The sequence below is a fragment of the Acinonyx jubatus genome, chromosome B4 (assembly GCF_027475565.1).
Source record: "Acinonyx jubatus isolate Ajub_Pintada_27869175 chromosome B4, VMU_Ajub_asm_v1.0, whole genome shotgun sequence".
Classification (NCBI taxonomy): Eukaryota; Metazoa; Chordata; class Mammalia; order Carnivora; family Felidae; genus Acinonyx; species Acinonyx jubatus.
The window spans coordinates 73576157-73597292 of NC_069387.1; the positions used below are offsets into that span (position 1 = coordinate 73576157).

General features: G+C 38.6%; 1 protein-coding gene across 3 annotated transcripts in view; it reads right to left on the reverse strand.

The window, feature by feature from the left end:
* LOC113593039 (olfactory receptor 10AD1) overlaps positions 1 to 21136 on the reverse strand; it is a 113709-nt gene that overhangs the window by 67148 nt on the left and 25425 nt on the right. The window contains exon 3 of one of the 3 annotated variants that reach the window (XM_053226163.1): positions 20340 to 20449. The exons of 1 other annotated variant lie outside the window; for it this stretch is intronic. The gene's annotated coding sequence lies outside the window, so the exon portion shown is untranslated. Of the gene's footprint in view, positions 1 to 20339; positions 20999 to 21136 lie in introns of those variants that run through there. One more of the 3 variants, XM_053226164.1, reaches the window with a different exon arrangement.

Consider the following 21136-nt stretch of genomic DNA (forward strand, 5'->3'; position numbering starts at 1 on the left):
AAACAGTATGGAGGTTCCTCAAAAAATTAAAAATAGAACTACCCTATGACCCAGCAATTGCACTACTAGGTATTTATCCAAAGGACACAGGTGTGCTGTTTCAAAGGAGCACATGCACCCCAATGTTTATAGCAGCGCTATAGACAATAGACAAAGTATGGAGAGAGCCCAAATGTCCATCGACAGATGAATGGATAAAGAAGATGTGAGACACACACACACACACACACACACACACACACACACACACACACAATGAAGTATTACCCAGCAATCAAAAAGAATGAAATCTTGCCATTTGCAACTATGTGGATGGAACTAGAGGGTGTTATGCTAAGTGAAATTAGAGAAAGACAAATATCATATGACTTCATTCATATGAAGAATTTAAGATACAAAATACATTAACAGAAGGGAAGGGAAGCAAAAATAATATAAAACAAGGAGGGGAACAAAACATAAGAGACTCTTAAATACAGACTACAAACTGAGGATTGATGGAGGGCTTGAGGGTGGGGGATGGGCTAAATGGATAAGCGGCATTAAGGAAGACACTTGTGGGGATGAGCACTGGGTGTTATACACAGGGGATGAATCACTGGAATCTACTCCTGGAATCATTATTGCACTATATGCTAACTTGGATGGAAATTTAAAAATGAATAAATAAAAATATAAAAAATATAAATAAATAAATAAAAAGATTTTGCCCAATGATAGGCTAATGTAAGTGTTCTGAACACCTTTAAGGTAGGCTAGGCTAAAATATGATGTTTCGCGGATTAGATGTATTAAGTGGGTTTTCAACTTATGATATATTCAACTTACAATAGGTTTATTGGGAAGTAACCCCATCCTACACTAAGAAAGATTTGTATTTCTAGTTTGTTTTGAAGGATATTTTCACTTGATATAGAATTCTGTATTAACAGTTTTTTTTCTTTCAGCACTTTAAGTATGTTACCCTGTTGTCTTAGTTTCTGATGAGAAGTATGCTGTGATTTTAATCTTTTGTTCCTCTGCATAAAATGTGTCTTTTTCTTTTTCTCTAGCTGCCTTCAAGATAATCTTTTATTTTCACATTTAAATATGATGTGTCTAATTGTGTGTGTGTGTGGGTGTTGGAATTTATTCTGCTGTGATTCTCTGAGCATTTTGGATCTGCGATTTGACATCTTTCATTATTTCTTTGAAAGTTCTCACCTATTGTTTGTTCACATTTTTCCTACCTTGCTCTCTCATCTTCTAAATTTCTATTTACATGTATGTTAGGCTGTTTGAAATTTTCACATATCTCTTGACTATTTGGAGTTTTTTCATTCTTATTAGTTTTTGTGTTATAGTTGTGTAATTTCTATTGACCTATCTTCCAGTTCACTGATTTCCTCCCCTTGGCTATGTGGAATCTACTTACGAGCCTATTGGAGGCATTCTTCATTACTGTTACTATAAGTTGTTTTTATTTTTAGTATTTCATTTGTCTTTTTCCTATAGTTCCCATTGCTGCCAACTGAAATTACCCAACTTTTGATGTATATTAGCCATATTTTCTATCATAGCCTTTCACATATTAATCAAAATTATTTTAAATTCCCTTTTTGATAAGGTAAACATCTGGTTAACTTTTTTTGTTTTTGTCTTTTTTTTTTTTATTTTTTTTAAATGACTCCTAATTTTTGGTTGAAAGTTAGACATTGTGGATAGGACACAAGAAACTGAAGAATATAGTATTATGCCTAGAAATGGCCATGATCTAGTATCTATAATTTTGGAAAAGTTCTCAATTGACCTCACTTTCCTTCCAGTTATTACTACCTCAATTTCCTCCAGTGATTCCTTTCAGTTTGCAAAGGAATTTCCCTTATAAGAAAAGTTGTCTGTGTAAGTTGTCTCTACTTGCCTGTTTCTTTCTTTAGTCCATTGCAATCTGGCTTCTATCTCAATTCCTCTGAAAATGTTCTCATGAAAGCCTCCAACAATGCAGATGGTCTCTTATTTATCCTAATTTTTATTCAGTCTCTCAGCTCTGTTGGGGGAGGTCATCAAGAGGACATAACTTCTAGCTGACCCATGAGCTAGACTCTGGTAATCAGAAGCTCCTTACCCCCTCCTCTAGTCTTAGAGTGTGTATTTTGCTTGCCTTCCCTGATCCCAGAAGCTGCTCCAAGGCATAGCCTCGAGATAGTGATGTGGTGTTGAGGCCATTTGGATGGTAAATGTGACTGAACCCAGTTAAGGCTTCTATATAAACTTTTAAGATTTGGCAGGTGTTAAGGGAGATCTACTCATCTTGTGGCCACCCAAGACAAGCCTCATGTGTAAACTGCTTTGCTTTTTTAAGCCTGCCACCTAACAATCTTGAGTGGCCTGCCTCTTTTTCAGTTTCCCCTTGTCCTCGGCTTAGGAGCTGGTCTCAGATTACATCCAGGAAGCTCTCAAGGAGGTTGCAACCAACAAGCTGCTAATTCTTTCTCATGATCTTCTTGTGACAGAGCCAGACACCTACCCATATTCATTCTCACCCTTGTTATTATGTTTTATTTTTTTTAACGTTTATTTATTTTTGTGTGTGTGAGAGAGAGTGTGAGCAGGGGCGGAGCAGATAGGGAGATACAGAATTTGAAGCAGGCTCCAGGCTCTGAGCTGTCAGCACAGAGCACGACGCTGGGTTTGAACTCATGAACTGAGAGATCATGACCTGAGCCAAAGTTGGACACTTAACTGACTGAGCCACCCAGGAGCCCCTCACCCTTATTATTTTTAAGAAAATCCTAGTTTCATTTAGTGTAGCAATTTACTCAGCTGAAAAAAACCCAAAATTTTTTAAGGCTTCCCTGCATATAGATGGTCATTTGACTAAGTCCTGGCCTGTGAGATAAATATAAGCAGATGTTTCTGGGTGGAACTTCCTTTAAAAGGGGTAGGGACTAACTCTGCTGCATTTTTCCCCTTGTTTTCTCTCCTCTCCCTACTTTTGGCTTAGAATGAAGACACTGTCATTGGGAGCCAGAAGCTCTTTTGCAAGTATGAGATGACCTTGAGGGTAACTAGAATACTCTCACTTCTGCCTCAATTATTTTTTTAAATGTTTTTATTTATTTTTGAAACAGAGAGACAGAGCATAAGCAGGGGAGGGGCAGAGAGAGAGGGAGACACAGAATCTGAAGCAGGCTCCAGGTTCCAAGCTATCAGCACAGAGCCTGACGCGGGGCTCGAACTCACAGACTGTGAGATCATGATCTGAGCTGAAGTTGGACACTTAACTGACTGAGCCACCCAGGTGCCCCACTTCTGCCTAAATTCTATTGGTCAAAGAAAGTCACACGATCAAGTCCAGATTCAATGGGTAGAACTGTATAGTCATATGAACAATGGATAGGAATTATTATCCTATTTCAAGGAGAGAGTAATAAGTCTATTAAACTAGTGTATGCAATTGCTCATTCTAGCAACCTAGGAGTCATCTGTGATGCCTACATTTTCCTCACTGTCAACATCTAATCCATTGGGAAATCCTATTGAATCTGTTGTCAAAGTACATACAGAATTCATACATTTTCTCTCTGCCACCTTGTCCAAGATACCATCACTTCTTGCCCAGGCTCCAGGAGTCTCTTAATTGGTCTTCTCCCTTTTACTCTTATCTTCCTATCAGTTTTCTTCACTGCAGCAAGAGCCATCTTATAATATAAATCAGTTTGCATTGGCCATTCACTTAACAATGACTTTATATTGCATTTAGAATAAAATTTGAATTACTAATAATACCATTCAAGGCTACGTATTACCCTCCCTCTGCCCTCTGATTTCTCCAATCTCATTTCACTCTGGTTTCTTCTTCTTTCACTATATTCCAGCCACATGAGTCTTATTTCAGAAACTTAAACTTTCCAAGCTCTTCCCTATTTCACGCCTCTCCGTATGTTATTACATCTCTAGAATGCTCTTGCCTTAATTTCTTCCATGACTAGCTCATTCCCATCCCTTATGTCTTTGTTTATGTATCATTTTCTCAGATTAGCCTTCTCTGATCCTCCTCTTTAAAGCGGGTTCCCTTGCTATTCCCTAACTAGCCCTTTGTTGAATTCTGTCATAATTCTTATTTTTCTGTTTACTTACCTCCTCAAGTAGAGTGTAAGCTCCATGAAGGCAAGAGCCATTTCTGTTGTTCACTGTTGTATCCCAATACCTGGCCTTAACCCTGGTGCTTTGTAGATTTTAAACAAAAATGCTGAATGAGTGAGTGAATGGATAAATAAATGATATAATAAAGGTCTGAGCCAGGACAGTTGCCATGGGTAAAGAAAGGATAGAATATTTGAAAAATTTAAGTTTCAAGTTAAATGCCCAGTCCTCTCTGAAGCCTCTCCTTATTTCTCTAGTCAGAAATTGAGTATAATGTCTCATGGCTGAACATCTTCTAATTTCTGTTTGTGCCTCACTTGTGGTACTTAATATGTGGTACTCTTATAGTGATTGTTTTTAATGACTTCTCTTTCCTGCCAGACTTTTACCTATCTTGATGCAAAACTGTATTTTATTCATCTGTCTCCCATAATGCACAGCATTGGCACACAGTAGACTGAATATATGTTTTGAATGAAAGAATGAGGAAATGATCTGAACATTTTCTAGTTCTAGGGTAAGAAGAAGGGGTTTCCATAGATTGGGTACCTGGGTAACTTCCCTGTGACTCAGCCTTTCAGGGAGGAGCCCATTCTGCTTGAAAGTTTTCCAATCTCATTACAAAGGTTCTTTGCTCAGGGCATGACTTTGCCATGCTTCACTTTCTGAAGTAAATCAAAGAAAGATACAAATAATGGATATTCTTCCAGATTTAGTAATCTCAAGCAAAAGCCTACTATTATAGTAGGCAGCAGTAATTATAACACAGAGCATTTCCCAGCACATCCCAGTTAGGCCAATAGAAATGACTTTGAACTTCCAAACTTTTGCTACCTGGGGAAGCCTGGTAATAGTGTTGAGCATACTCTGAGGAGGCACTTGGGTTCCAGCCAGTCTCTGCCCAGGCTGAACCCCTCATTCTCCCTTCTTCTCTGGTGTCTGTGGTAATAGGCCTTAGGGGAGAAGAAAGTAGAGTTGAGCTGAGACTGTCAGGGCCTCATTAGCATTTGCTACTTAGAGATTCCCTGTAGTTCCAAGTGTGGAAATCCCCATAGGCAGCTTTACTTTAGATCAATTTAAGGTCAGTCTCAGGTTTGCTTTTACTCTAAATAAGTCTCAAGAGGTTAGTTAGAAAGATGCCTACAGTAACTCCCCAAGTGACAGCTCAAAGAGGATCAGAAACAGCTGGGATTTATTAAAAGAGTGAATAAAGGGCACATGTCCAGGAAGTGTCCCTACAGATCTTGTTCCAAGCATCCTGAGTAACCTGGCAACTTCAGGGTCAGCTCTCCCTGGTATGTAACTTACGGACTGTTCCTGGAAGACCCACTCCACTCCTACCCTAAATCTTTGTTTTGCTGTCATTTCTGGATTAGTGAGGAGAGGCTGGTCTCTGACTTTGGGACATCTTTGTTAACAAGCACTTCTCTAATCTACACCAATCATCAATAGCTAGATTAAATCCCCTTCTGGAAATAAGACTTTCATCTCATCATACCCTGCATCACAGATTGTTTCCAATAACAAAACAAAAAGAACCTAAACAATTATTCAAAAAAACAAACTGTTAAGTAAAACATGGAACACCTATATAATGGCATTTTATGTTGCTCACTCCATGAATACCCGTTTACCTATAATTTTAAGTGAAAAATCAGGATGAAGAATTCTATATATCATATAAAAAGCTACATAAAGCCACATTTTGGCAAGGGATAAATGGAAAATACCAAAATGATAACCGCGAAAGTATTATGGATGTGATTTCCTAATCGTTATTTTTCTTTGAATCTTTCTATTTTTTAATAGCATGTATTACTATAATAATCAGGAAAAAAACCATTAAAATGGTAACAGCCACTCAGCACAGAGTTATGGTTTTCTAACATTATGCCAAAAAAAAAAAAAAGACTGATTAATGTATTTGTTTTTTAGGGTTGCCATAACAAAGTACCACCAACTTCACAAACTGGGTAGTTTAAAACAACAGAAATCTATTCTCTCTCAGTTTGGAATGCTAGAAGTCCAAAATCAAGGTATCAGCAGGATTGATTACTCCTGGAGGCTCTGAGGGAGAATCTGTTCCATGCTTCTCTCCTTCTGGTGGTGGTTACTGGCAATCCCTGGCATTCCTTAGCTTATAGACACAATATTTCATTATCACCTGCCCATCTCCCTATATGTCTGTGTCCAAATTCCCCTCTTCTTACAAAAAGACACCAGTCGTTGGATAAGTGCACACCCTAGTCCAGTATGGCTTCATCTTAACTTGATTACATCTGCAAAGACCCTGTTTCCAATAAGGTCACATTCACAGAGAAGTTGTTGGGAGAATAAGTACCCAGGCCTCATCCTCTGTTCTACCTCTCATCTTCAGACAGTGGCCCTCTTGGTAGAATCCAAATGGAAGTAAGATGGCAAGGAAGCCCATGGTGGAGAACTTACAGATTATTCCCTGGGAGCACAGAGCAGGGTGGAGAATGGATTTTTAAGGGCAAAAGGAAGCCATCCAGCATACTGGATATTTATTTAGTGTCATGAATGTTTATATGTTTGGACTGAGGCCTTGGTTCCTCCCTAGTAATGCAAAAGGCTGACCTCTATTCCTTGCCACATGAGCCTTTCCACTTTGCTTCATTGAAGCACACAACAAAAGCCAGACAGAGAAAATGCCAGCCACATGGAAGGTGAAGTCTCTTATAACCTAATCATGCAAGTGACATCCAATCATTTTTCCTGTATTATATTCATTAGGAAAAGGTCAATAGGTCCAGTCCACACTCAAAGGGAAAGAATCAAACAAAAATGTAAACAACACTTCTCCCCTTTATTCTAATAGATTCCTAATTTTGTTTCCCCTTTTCAAATGCCCCAAGGGTAGCTGGGTAGCTACAGGGGGTCAGTCTTAATTAGTCCATACCTATCATGGTAATCCTATTTCCCTTGCCAAGCATTACTTTAAGTATAAGAGTATGATGAAAATCCAGTAAAATATTTGGGAGGCTAATCTCCTGGTAGGCTTCTGGGAAGATTATCCTCACTCTTTTTTTAAAATTTTTTTTTAAATGTTTATTTATTTTTGAGAGAAAGAGAGAGACAGAGGGCAAGCAGAAAGGGGCAGAGAGAGAGGGAGACAGAATCCAAAGCAGGCTCCAGGCTCAAAACTGTCAGCACAGAGTCTGATGCAGGGCTCAAACTTGTGAATGGGAGTTCATGACCCGAGCTGAAGTCGGATGCTCAACCAACTGAGCCACCCAGGCACCCCTGTCCTCACTCTTTCAAGGGACATAAGCACAGGGACATTTCCTGCTCCTCTGAATGTGTGATGTTCAGGATTTTGTCAGCCATCTTGGAAGCATGGAGCATCCAGACTAAAAAGATAAACCAACACCAAGTGAGGATGGCAGAGCAGAAAGATTTAGAAGACACCTAAGCTTCTAATGAAGTTAATGAGTTGTTGAATTAACCAACTCTGGATCATCCTTCTCTGTAGTCCTTATTATGTGATTTAACAATGTATTCATTGGGGGCACCTGGGTGGATCAGCCAGTTGAGCTTTGGACTCTTGATTTGGGCTCAGGTCATGATCTCATAGTTCGTGAGTTTGAGCCCCGCATCGTCAGGCTCTGTGCTGACAGCTCAGAGCCTAGAGCCTGCTTTGGATTCTGTGTCTCCTTCTCTCTCTGCCCCTCCCCTACTTATGTTCTGTCTTTCTCTCTTTCTCAAAAATAAATAAACATTAAAAAAAAGACAAGAAAATGTAGTTTAAAAAATAATAAATAAAGTGAACAATGCCTGACACATTACAATGGTGCAATAAATGTGAGGTATTATTATTATTACTTATGTCAGACATTAAACTCAGCAATTTACATGGTGATTAGTTTATTTCCAGGGAGGCAGATATTACCACTTTTATTTTACTGGTGGCAAAGTGAGATCAAGCAGATTAAATAATTTATTCAAAGTCACAGAATGACTATATTAGGTAGAGACTAGAATATCTCCATTTTATAGATATGGAAATTGAGATTTAGCTACTCAACTAGTAAACAGCAGAGCCAGGATTTGAATCCAGACATTCTAACTCCAGAGCCAATGTTTTTAACCACCATTCTACATATTGCCCCCACAGATGGATCATAATTTATTGAACCATTCTCCTGTTGTTGGATAATTGGGTTTCTAAATTTTCATTGTTATAAGTAAGTGAACATCTTGTACACATATCCTTGACATAGCTGAACAATGATTTCTGTATGATAAATTCCTAAAAGTGGAAGAGGGTCTGTTTTTTCATATCCAACAATGCCTTACATAATCAGAGGAGCAAAAATCAGAAATTAATAGAAACTTTTTAACATGGTCTAGAGCAAGACATCTGAGCTAGAGAGGAGAGAGATCTTTGTGTATTTTCTAAATTGGATGTAGACATGCAAATTAGGAGCAGATCTGTACTCCCAGCCCCCACCCCTATTCTTACAAATTTAGGACTCTGTTCAGTAGTACCTTGAGATTAGAGCAAGAGTATGAAACCAAAAACTGGAGGGGAATTCATAATAGTGCATCCCAGCCTTGGGGCTGCTCACTCTAGTCCCTACTCCAGTTACTCTCACCCTAAGCAGCTTAGCAGCTTCTTTCCCCTTTTCTTTCCTCCAGACCTTCCCATACCTTATTGGAAGGCAGGGATGTGGAGTGGCTGAAGGGAGCTCTTCCACTGACAGGATGTGCATGGCATTTTTCAGAATTAGTATTCATGGACGACATTATGATTCTGGATGTTAGTGTTATCTGTCTTATCCCCATTCATTTATTCATTCCACAAATAGACTTAGAATGTCTGTAATTTGCCAGGCAATGTTCTAAATGCCAGGGATGTATCAGTAAGCAAGAGCCAAAACTCCCTGTCCTTGTGACACTCTATTCTTGTTATTGAGTGAATGACTACACAGGACATGCCAATATGCAGATTCATTATGTCAACCATGAATACTAATATATTCAGAAAGTCACTTCTACTGCATTCCAGAAATTCTCTCTGGCCTCACCCTAGTCCCCAGAAATGTCCAAAATATTTGGCCCTCATACTCTTGCTCTAATCTCACAGATCCTTAGATCCACTACTCCAAGCTTAACTTCTTTACCTGCATGATGACCTGCCCCAGGAAAATGCATACCTCAGTCCACTTCCATTAGGCTGTTAGCCTTAACCATTGTCCAGGAACTATTTAGGCACAGCAAATTTGGAAGCAAGTCTTCCATTCTCCCCTTTTAAGATTACTTTATTTTTAAATAGGTAATATAGACAGGTAATTATGTCTCCAGCCTCTAAATTTCCTTTTCCAGAGGTAACCAGTGTTTCCACCTATTTGTGTATCATTTCAGGAAAAAAAAAATGTAAATGTAACTAATATTGAGTGGAGCTATCTCTGTTGCTCAAGAATTGATGCCTAGGGACTTTAGTGAGGCAGAGAGGTACTGAAATCCTCACGTTCAAAAGAGATACCACCAAAGAGCTAGCCACATTTGGGAGTCAGATACTCCCTCCAGGTTCAATAAGATGCAGACAAACTAGTTTTCCCACACTTGACTATCTACTCCACGTTTCCCAGTTCAAAAAGCAAAAGACTGGGGAGGGGAGAAGAAAAAATTATCAGAGTTGTGATGGCTTAGAAAAGATTTGTGGCTTTCCCCTCCTTTCTCATAGAAGACAGGGCAGCTTCCTCCACCATCACACCAAGAAGAGTAAGGAGGGAGGTCCCAAGAAAATTCCCAGTAGGTTTTGGGGAGTGTATTTAGAAGGGGGGAGGCAAGTGGATACATCCCTGCTCAGATGCTCACAGATGGTGGAACTGATGATGCTACCGTCATAACTTTTGTGGGGAGCTTGTCATATTTATATGTTCCTAAAGAAGTATGCCTACCATTTGCCTTGAAATATCTGGATGTGAGAGGCTTGCTGGAGTAACCTGAGCCAGTAGGGCAATAAGGGGCAATGGAAATATGATGGTTGATTTTATGTGTCAATTTGATGGGGTCACAGGATGCCCAAATGTTTGTATTTCTAGGTGTATCTGTGAGAGTGTCTCTAGAAGGGATTAACATTAGAATAGCTGGACTGAGTAAAGAAGACTACTCTTCCCAACGTGGGTGTGTATCAATTTGTTGAGGGCCTAAAAAGAATAAAAATGTAGAAGAAAGGAGAATTCACTCTGTCTGCTTGAGCTGTGGCATCGGTTTTCTCCTGCCTTCGGATTGCAACTTCTATCATTGGTGCTCCAGTTCTCAGGTTTTTGGATTCAGACTGGAATTATACACCACCTTGCCCGTGTCTCCAGTTTGCAGGTAGCAGATTGTGAGACTTCTCAGCCTTGATAATCCTATGAGCCAATCCTCAAAAATGTCTTAAGATGATATACTATACTATTAATCCTTATCCCAGCCTTCCCCAAAGGTAACTATGGCCTTTTATCAGAGTAACTGTGCACTAGGGAAAAGGAAATAATTAGATCTTTCAGAGACTACCGGACACTAACCCTGAACTGACACAACTTCCAGGAGACTCAAAATGTCACTATGGTCCACCAGTCAGAAAAGGGGCTTATAGAGGTTAGGTAATCAATGGAGTTTTAGCTCAGATTCTCTTCTCAGAGGGTGCAATGGGTCACCAAAAACTATCCCATGGTTATTTCTCCATTTCTAAAATGCACAGTCAGCAGCTGGCAGAATCCTCACACTGGTTCCCTGACCTGTGGAGTGAAGGCTATTTTTCTGGGAAAGGCAAAATGGAAGCCACTAGGAAAACAGTAAATCAAAGGCAATGTCACACTCCTGGAAGGAATACAAAGATTAGTGCCACCACCAAGAACTTTAAAGATGCAGGGGTGGTGATTCCCACCACATCCCCATTCAACTGTCTTTTGTGGCCTGTGTGGTAGATCTCGAAAATGAAAATGCATCACCAAAAACATAACCAGGTGTGGGGCGCCTGGGTGGCTCTGTTGGTTAAGCATCTGACTTCGACTTCGGCTCAGGTCATGATCTCACGGTTTGTGAGTTCGAGCCCTGCATCGGGCTCTGTGCTGACAGCTCAGAGCCTGGAGACTGCTTCGGATTCTGTGTCTCCCTCTCTCTCTCTGCCCCTCCCCTACTTGTGCTCTCTCTCTGTCTCTCAAAAATAAATAAATAAATGTAAAACAAAACACAACAAAAAAAAACCTTAACCAGGTTAAGCCATTCCTTGGTTCCTGATATGCAGCTATTGACCTAGCAAATGCTTTTTCTTGATATCTCCTAGTAAAGATCATAAGAAGGAGTGAATGATTAGGAATGAATGTTGCTTTCAGCTGACAATGCCAGCAATACACCTTCACAGTCTTACCTCAGAGATATATCAACTCTCCAACCCTATGTCATAATTTAGTTCACACGGACCTTGATCACCTTTTCCTTCCATAATATATCACAGTGGTCTGTTATATAGATGTTGTTACTGAAAGTTTGAAATTTTCTTTTTTCCTTGGATTGAAACAATTGTTTTATAATGATAGTAAGAATTTTCTTAGCAATGTCTTCATCATGATAGTCAAGTGGAAAAAAAAAGCCTATGTTTTCATGTTTATACATGACACGTTAGAAGCCATGGAAATTATATAATCTTTAAAGACATCATGCACTCCTTGCCTTCACGCCTTAGCTGACGTTAGTCCCTAGGGAGCATGCCAGCCCCCTTTATTAATCCTCCTCCTCAACACAGAGCTAACTCCATAGGTGGAGTCAGGACTCCCCTTGGAAAAGGATGTTACTTTTTCCTCTTTGTAGGCATACCTGGGAGTATATGATCCAAAATTTAGATTTGGGGATCAGGGGGAAGTGAGAGCTCCCACATAAGCCTTGAGCCTAAGCAACACTTATAAACACAGAATTTACTAGAAAGTCTTACACTAGGAGTTTTTAGACACTGACTCAACCAATTAATGATTCTCATTCTGTCAGTTCTCTTTACTTCTGGGTCTAGGATAAGGTCAGTGATGGACAGGGCCAATGAAATTTCAGAAGATCAATATTAGATAAGGCTGAAGTCTAGTACTATCCACAAGATTTGTCACTAATTCCCTCACATGAAATGTGTCCACAATCTAGGTAGTACCCTATTTTAAAATTTGTTACTTTTTATTTTCTTAGCTTGATGTTATTCTCAGATAGTAGAAAGACAAATAGCTACATAAACATAAAAATACACAAATATAAGTAAACATGAGATTTAATATTTGAAGAATGTGGTCATATATTTCCTAACTCCTGTGCTATTTGACACAAAAACCAAATCTCTCTATAATCCAAGTAGTTATTATGTAAGTGATGAAAAGGGGTCTAGTTAAAAGGAAAAGAGCAGGCAATAAGTAAAAGAGGTGGAAGTCAAAAGGAAGGTAAGAAGTTTGTTTAAGGAAAGATAGGAATTAGCAGAAGGGGCAAGGACTTCCTGTTGGCAGTCTTTCCCTTAATGATGTATCATTGTTCAAGTATTTCTAGTAAATTCATGTAATTCTCTTCCTACTCATGGGCCATTCACTCTAATTTATATCAAACTAAGGTCAATTCTTGCTTCATAAAACTAAGCAAGCCCAGATCATTATCCAGTGAAACAATATCTCAATGTCTCTTGCATGAGGCCCTTTTAGTTCTTTAAAGAGAAATTTTGCTCTTCCATGCTTCCTGGAAGAAAGTCATACCCAAGTCCTCACACAGTCATATTTGTGGGCTTCCTCCTTTACCCATTCATAAGGGGCAGTGAAGAACAGGCTTCTACACCACTGTATTCTCTACACCTTTAAATATATGGCATTCAACCTTATATTTATTGAGCATCTACTATGCTCCAGACACTCTTTTAGATGCAAGAATTGCAGCAATGAAGAAGACATTCTTACAGATCATAGATTCTGGAGGAAGGGGAAGTCGATTAACAAATCAGTAGGTAAACAAGCAGGACATCATTCAGATAATAACAAATGTTACACTACCGTAGATCGGGTGGTCAGGGAATGACCTGAGACAAGAATGATGTGAAGGAGCAAATGTGAAGATTTTGGAACAGAGGGTTCCAGGCAGAGAGAATACAAAGTGTCAAAGTGCTAAGGTGGGAATAAGCTTGGTGAGTTCAAGAAACAGAAAGACTAGAGTGACTGGAGCAGAGTGCAAAGGGCAGAGAAGTGGCAGGGTGGCCAGAGGACAGATCATGTAGATCAGAGAAAGTGTCTGAATTTCATTTTACATGTATAGGGAACAGAATTCTCTAGAGTAGGATTCATAAGAACTTCATCACAGAGTACGGTAAATTAAGAACTGCAGTCATTGGCAGAGTTATTCCTTTTTGATGGAACATTTCTTTTTGCTTTCAGGATAACTTATTACATATCTTGTATGATGTCACCTTTTTGGAAAAACTTCTTAAGAATAAAAAACTTCATTAAAAAATAAGGATTTCTGGCTAAGGAAAAACTTCACTGACAGTTAAACATGAATATTCAATTAATAAGAGCTTTTCAAAAACAAATACATTTATTCTTACAAATAGAATCTACTTAGGTAATTACTAAAATATATTCATGAAGAATACATTCTTAAATAAAATCATAAGAATTCTTCGTATTCTAGAACATGTTCTTATTATTTTTTGTTTTTATAATCTTTCATCTCCTCTCTCTGCTCCTCAGTATCTAGCTATGGTACCAAGAAAACAGAACATTATTTAAAATGCTATTAGGCAACAAATGATTTTTTTTTTATATGTTTATTATTTCGGAGACACAGAGAGACAGAGCATGAGTGGGGGAGGGGCAGAGAGAGAGGGAGATACAGAATCTGAAGCGGGCTCCAGGCTCTGAGCTGTCAGCACATAGCCTGACGCGGGGCTTGAACTCACAGACCGTGAGATCATGACCTGAGCCGAAGTCGGTCGCTCAACGGACTGAGCCACCCAGGCGCCCCAACAAATGATTTTTTAAAAACTTTAAATAATAGTAAATAGCTAAAATAAAGAGGTAAATTTGTTGGAGTGCCTGGGTGCCTCAGTCAGTTAAACGTCCGACTTCAGCTCAGGTCATGATCTCACGGTTGGAGAGCTGCCTCCCGCGTTAGGCTCTGTGCTGACAGCTTGGAGCCTGGACCCAGCTTCAGATTCTGTGTCTCCCTCTCTTTCTTCCCCCTCCCCTGCTCATGCTCTGTGTCTCTGCCTCTCAAAAATAAATAAAGATTAAAAAAAACTTTTAAGAGGTAAATTTGTCAAAATGATGATTTCATGACAATGCAGCAAACTGGTCATTTGCTTTTGTTGCACTGGCATCCTATATATTGTTAATGAATTAATTGAGGGCTAATAAGAGAGGTCAAAGTTCATGGAAGCCAGAATATTATAGTTTGAATACAAACATCTAATTTAGCAGAAGGATTTTTTTTTGAAAGATACAAACCTACAGAGTAAACAAAAGATAAAACATCAGCACAATATATTTTAGAAACCGAAGGCTGATAGATGCATGGTATCTGATTTTGCAGAACTAAGAAAGGCAAATTCCAGGCCACCAGCTAGGCAGGGGCATGGGGCTAAGAACAAATTGTGATGTGCAAAATCCTCTGGAACTGAGAATGAAAAGTGTGGAGTGAAGGCTAAAATGGGAAGAACTAGTTGAAAGTTACTTAAAATTTTTTTTTAATCCTTCATCCTTTCCCTCACTGCAATAGCTCTGAGACCATCTCTTACCCATCCTAGCAGAAAATTGGATATTTATTCTTTGGAGGAAGTAAACAGAGTGATTTTGTCTCAGCTACAATAGTTCTATTTGAAGGCATTAATATTACCCCAAAAATAGGGGGATTAAAGAAAGATATGTTTCCTAGATGTTAAGATTCTCAGATCTCCTCTCCCATTTAACTCCCAGAGTGCTGGCAGCCACATCTTTAGCCTCCAAGCAGAAGACCAGAAGAGTCTTCTCTGATGAATCAGAGCAACCAGAGAGGAAGGACCTAAACATATTGATATCAGGACTTCCTAACCAAAGACCCAACCAGTGTAACCAATAAAAAAGCTCGTAGTTAACAAGTCCCCACTAAAGCATTTTGGAATTTCAATCTATACTTTAGCCTTCTACTCTACATATGAACAGACAACGAAGTATTACCAGGCAAATGAGAAAACTTCCAATATGAGAAATAAAGGCCAAGTCAAACTAATAGTAACAAAGGTGGGCGGGGAGGCAACTTGGAGGAAACAGAGAATGTGCATAGAAAAGAAAACCAAAAGTCAAAATTCACAGACACTCAGAGGATGAAATGCATCCATGAAGCAAGTATAGGATGCTAAGAAAAGGAATATTTATAAGACAAACGAAGGGCTCTTAGAATTAAATATGATATAGAAACACAATACAAGAGTTGGAAAATAGTATCTCTCAGGAAGTGAGGCAAAGAGCCAAAGAGATTATCATATGGGAGGAAATCATCATCAAAATCATTTAAATTTTTTTTCTTAGAACCAAAAAATTTCTTAGAATTTCATGAATTTCCATATTGAAGGGTCCACAAAATGCTCAGTGTGATAAAGAAAATAGAAATACACCATGGTATATCACTGTAAAACTACAGTACACTGGGACAAAGAGAAGATTTTGTAAGCTTCCAGATAGATAGAAATATAGAAAAATAGAAAGATAAAATAGGTAAGATAGAAAGAATCAGAAACAGAAATGCTTCTCAAAAGCAACTCCAGAATCTACAAAATAATGGGTAAATACCACAGAAAAAGAATATATCCAACCTAGAATACTAAACCCAGTGAAACTACCAATCAAGTGTGAGGGTAGAATAAAGACATTTCTGACATGCAAGTTCTTACTTTTACCTCCCATGCACTTTTTCTCAGAAGATACTACAGGATACTTTACTCCAAAAAAAGGGAGTAGACTAAGAAAGGAGTAACATATGGGATGCAGAACATAGGAGATCCCACAAGAGAGAGGTGAAAGAATCCCAATGATGAAGAGATATCCTAAAATGAGAATTATGTACCAGACTAGAGCAGTGTGATTCAAAAGTCATACATATTAAGTGCTGCTATCCCAATTCCCTCTCTCATTATGCCATTTTTAAAATCTTGACAAAGCTACTAGTAAGTATATTCCATCAGAAAAAAAGGAAGGCATGAGATCCAAGAAATTGGTAATTCAAATCAGGACAAAGCCAAGGGGAATTCTTAGGATAGCAGTAAAGGGAAGTCTCAGAATCACAGCTGCACAGCAGGATCAAAGGAGTAGAATAAATCTCTAGGGAGAGCCTCTCTCTCTCTCTCTCTCTCTCTCTCTCTCTCTCTTTCTTTCTCATTTACACACACACACACACACACACGGGCGCGCGCGCACACACACACACACACACACACACACACATTGGAACTGATAGATTAGCTGATGAAGTTGCCCTTGTGGGAATCTGTAATGAAAAGTTTTTGGAAGACAAGATGTCAGAAGAAATAGCAATTGGTAAAGGAAAATTTATGTAAAAACTGTGAAAAGATAAAGCAATTACCAATGTTAGTGAAGAGGTAAGAACGTAATCACAGTACATTACAATAATCTAATAGAATATCTGGACAGACAATAATAATGTAAATACTGAATGCTGACTTAACCAAAAACTGTATATAACTCTACTGGGAAGATGGGGAAAGAAAAGTAGAGAGTTATGGAAGCACAGCAAAGCTATATTTTCTCTACCATTCCTATCTATCATAATTGGAAGTCAAAGGACAATATCAAAAATAAATGAATGAAAAAGATATTTGGAAATTTGTAGATAGGCAAACAGAGATATATGAAAGCCAGAAGACACAGCTAGAAAAGGAGTCCAAAGTTGTTGTCTCTGGGCAGGAAGACTTGAAGAAGTAAGAAGGAGTGGGGTAGAAAGCCATTATATTTATAGTAAGTCTTTCATTGTTACTTGACTTCATTCTTATTGCATGTATTATATTAATCAAAATTGAAAGTAGTATTTAAAATCCCTGGGTTCCCAAGGGATACAGGAGTACTGATGCATAGGGGCACTTGTACCCCAATGTTTATAGCAGCACTCTCAACAATAGCCAAATTATGGAAAGAGCCTAAATGTCCATCAACTGATGAATGGATAAAGAAATTGTGGTTTATATGCACAATGGAGTACTACGTGGCAATGAGAAAGAATGAAATATGGCCCTTTGTAGCAACGTGGATGGAACTGGAGAGTGTTATGCTAAGTGAAATAAGCCATACAGAGAAAGACAGATACCATATGCTTTCACTCTTATGTGGATCCTGAGAAACTTAATAGAAACCCATGGGGGAGGGGAAGGAAAAAAAAAAAGAGGTTAGAGTGGAAGAGAGCCAAAGCATAAGAGATTCTTAAAAACTGAGAACAAACTGAGGGTTGATGGGGGGTGGGAGGGCGGGGAGGGTGGGTGATGGGTATTGAGGAAGGCACCTTTTGGGATGAGCACTGGGTGTTGGATGGAAACCAATTTGACAATAAACTTCATATATTGAAAAATAAATAAATAAATAAATAAATAAATAAATAAATAAATAAATATTAAATATTGTCACCCTTGAAAAAATAAAAAATAAAATAAAATCCCTGGGTTCCAAGAGAGATCATAATGCCTGATTTTGGCCTATATTTAATTGGATATTCACTCTGAATATCCAGCTTGATATCCCCTTTTAAATGCCCACAGTTTACACCCCACTCTGTACTTCCCAAATGCACAATGAAATCTTATGAACATAGAATAGGAATGAGCACACTACAGTCCTCAGGAAAAATTGGCCTGCCACCTGTTTTTATATGAACTGTGAATAAAAGTGGATTTTCCAATTTTAAATGGTTGAAAAAAATCAGAAGAAGAATATTTTGTGACACATAAAATTGTATGAAATTCATATTTCAATGTGCATGCTTATTTGTTTACATTTGTCTATGGCTGCTTTTATGCTACAGTGGCACAGTTGAGTAGCTGTGATAGTGACTATGGATAGCAAAGTAAACAATATTTACTATCTGGTCCTTTATAGAAAATGTTTGCCAACTCATGACTTAGAAGCTTAGTAAGACAGGATAGGTATATGTAGGACCATCTATCCTCTATTAGCACTATTCTGAAATCACATTCCAGAAATACACACACATATAAACAAATGCATACTACAAACTATCAGAAAATCATCTTCCCTAGGTTCACCATTGAAGCTTTTTGTCAGATTTCATCATAGCAATTCCCTGGCAGTCCCCACTTCCCAGCATTATGATTTCTGAATTAACACATAGCCTGTCATCTTCTCAATAAGAAACAAAGAAAAACTTACTTAGGGATTACATTGAATGTGTAGATTTCTTTGGGTAGTATAGACATTTTAACAATATCTGTTCACCCATTCCATGAGCATGTAATGTTTTTCCATTTCTTTGTGTCTTCTTCAATTTCTCTCATAAGTGTTCTATAGTTTTCAGAGTACAGATCTTTTACCACTTTGGTTAGGTTTATTCCTAGGTATCTCATGTTTTTTGATGCAACTGTAAATGGGATTGATTTCCTGATTTCTCTTTCTGCTGCTTCATTTTTGGTGTATATAAATGCAACAGAATTCTGTATGTTGATTTTATGTCCTGTGACTTTGCTGAATTCATGTATCAGTTTTAGCAATTTTATAGTGGAGTCTTTGGGTTTTCCATGTGGAGAATCATGTCATCTGTGAAGAGTGAATATTTGACTTCTTCCTTGCTGATTTGGATGCCTTTTATTTCTTTTTGTTGTCTCAATGCTGAGGCTAGGACTTCCAGTACTATTTTAACTAACAGTAGTGAGAGTGGACATCCCTGTCATAATCAAAATAACACCATCATTTTTCACAGAGCTAGAACAAACAATTCTAAAATTTGTGTGGAACCAGGAAAGACCCCGAATAGCCAAAGTAATGTTGAATAAGAAAGGCAAAGTGGAAGGCATCACAATTCTAGACATCAAGCTATATTACAAAGCTGTAATCATTAAGACAGTATGGTACTGGCACAAAAACAGACACATAGATCAATGGAAAAGAATAGAAAACCCAGAAATGGACCCACAACTATATGGTAAACTTCGACAAAGCAGGAAAGACTATCCAATGGATGGATGCCTGGATAGCTCAGTTGGTTAAGTGTCCAACTTCAGCTCAGGTCATGATCTCACCATTCGCAGGTTTGAGCCCCACATCAGGCTCTCTGCTCTCAGCCCAGAACTCGCTTCAGATCCTCTGTCCACTCCCTCTGCCCTTCCCCTGCTTATGCGCGCTCTCTTTCTCTCAAAAAATAAATAAACATTAAAAAAAAGAGTATCCAATGGAAAAAAGACAGTCTTTTCAACAAATGATGTTGGGAAAACTAGACTGCAACACGCAGAAGAATGAAATTGGACCACTTTCTTACACCATACACAAAAATAAATTCAAAATGGGTAAAAGATCTAAATGTGAGACAGGAAACCATAAAAATCTTAAAACAGAACATAAGCAGCAACCTCTTTGACATCAGCCATAGCAACTTCTTACTAGACATGTCTCCTGAGGCAAGGGAAACAAAAGCAAAAATGAACTACTAGAACTTCATCAAGATAAAAAAGCTTCTGCACATGAAAGACACCATCGACAAAACTAAAAGGCAGCCTAGGGAATAGGAGAAGATATTTGCAGATGACATATGTGATAAAGGACTAGTATCTGAAATACATAAAGAACTTACCAAATTCAACACCCCAAAAATAAATAATCCAGTTAAGAAATTGGCAGAGGACAGGGCACCTAGGTGGCTTAGTCGGTTAAGTGTCCGACTTCAGCTCAGGTCATGATCTCACAGTTTGTGAGTTTGAGCCCCCCGTCGGGCTCTGTGCTGACAGCTTGGAGCCTGGAGCCTGCTTTGGATTCTATGTCTCCTCTCTCTGTCCCTCCCTGACTTGTGTTCTGTCTCTGTCTCTCAAAAATAAATGAATGTAAAAAAAAATTAAAAAAAAAAGAAATGGGCAGAAGACATGAACAGACACTTCTCCAAAGAAGGCATAAAAATGGATAACAGACACATGAAAAAATGCTCAACATCACTAATCATTTGAGATATACAAGTCAAAACCACAAGAAGATACCACTTCACACCTGTCTGAATGGCTAACATTAACAACTCAGGAAACAACATGTGGGCGAGGATGCAGAGAAAGGGGAACCCTCTTGCACTGTTGGAGGGAATGCAAACTGGTGCAGCCACTCTGGAAAATAGCATGGAGGTTCCTCAGAAAGTTAAATACAGAACTACCCTAAGACCCAGCAATTGCACTACTAGGTATTTATCCAAAGGATACAAAAATACTGATTCAAAGGGGTACATGCACCCTAATGTTTATAGAAGCACTAACAATAATAGCCAAATTATGGAGACAGCCAATGTCCATTGACTGATGTATGGATAAAGAAGATGTGGTATATATGTACAGTGGAATATTGCTCAGCCATCAAAAAGAATGAAATCTTGCTATTTTCAACAATGTGGCTGGAACTAGAGTGTATTATGCTAGGTGAAATAAATCAATCAGAGAAAGGCAAATACCATTTGACTTTACTCATATGTGGATGACCATAGAGGAAGGGAAGGAAAAATAAAAATGAAATAAAAACAGAGAAGGAAGCAAACCACAAGAGACTCTTAACTATAGAGAACAAACTGAGGATTGCTGGAGAGGAGGAGGGTGGGGGAATGGGATAAGTGGGTGATGGGCATTAAAGAGGGCACTTGTTGCTACCATTTTTTTTTTTTTTGAGAGAGAGAGAGAGAGAGAGAGAGAGAGAGCGCGCGCGCACATGCGTGCAAGCGGGAAAGGGGCAGAGGGAGAGAGAGAATCTCAAGCAGGCAGCCTCCATGCCGAGCACAGAGCTCAACATGGGCTTGATCTCACAAT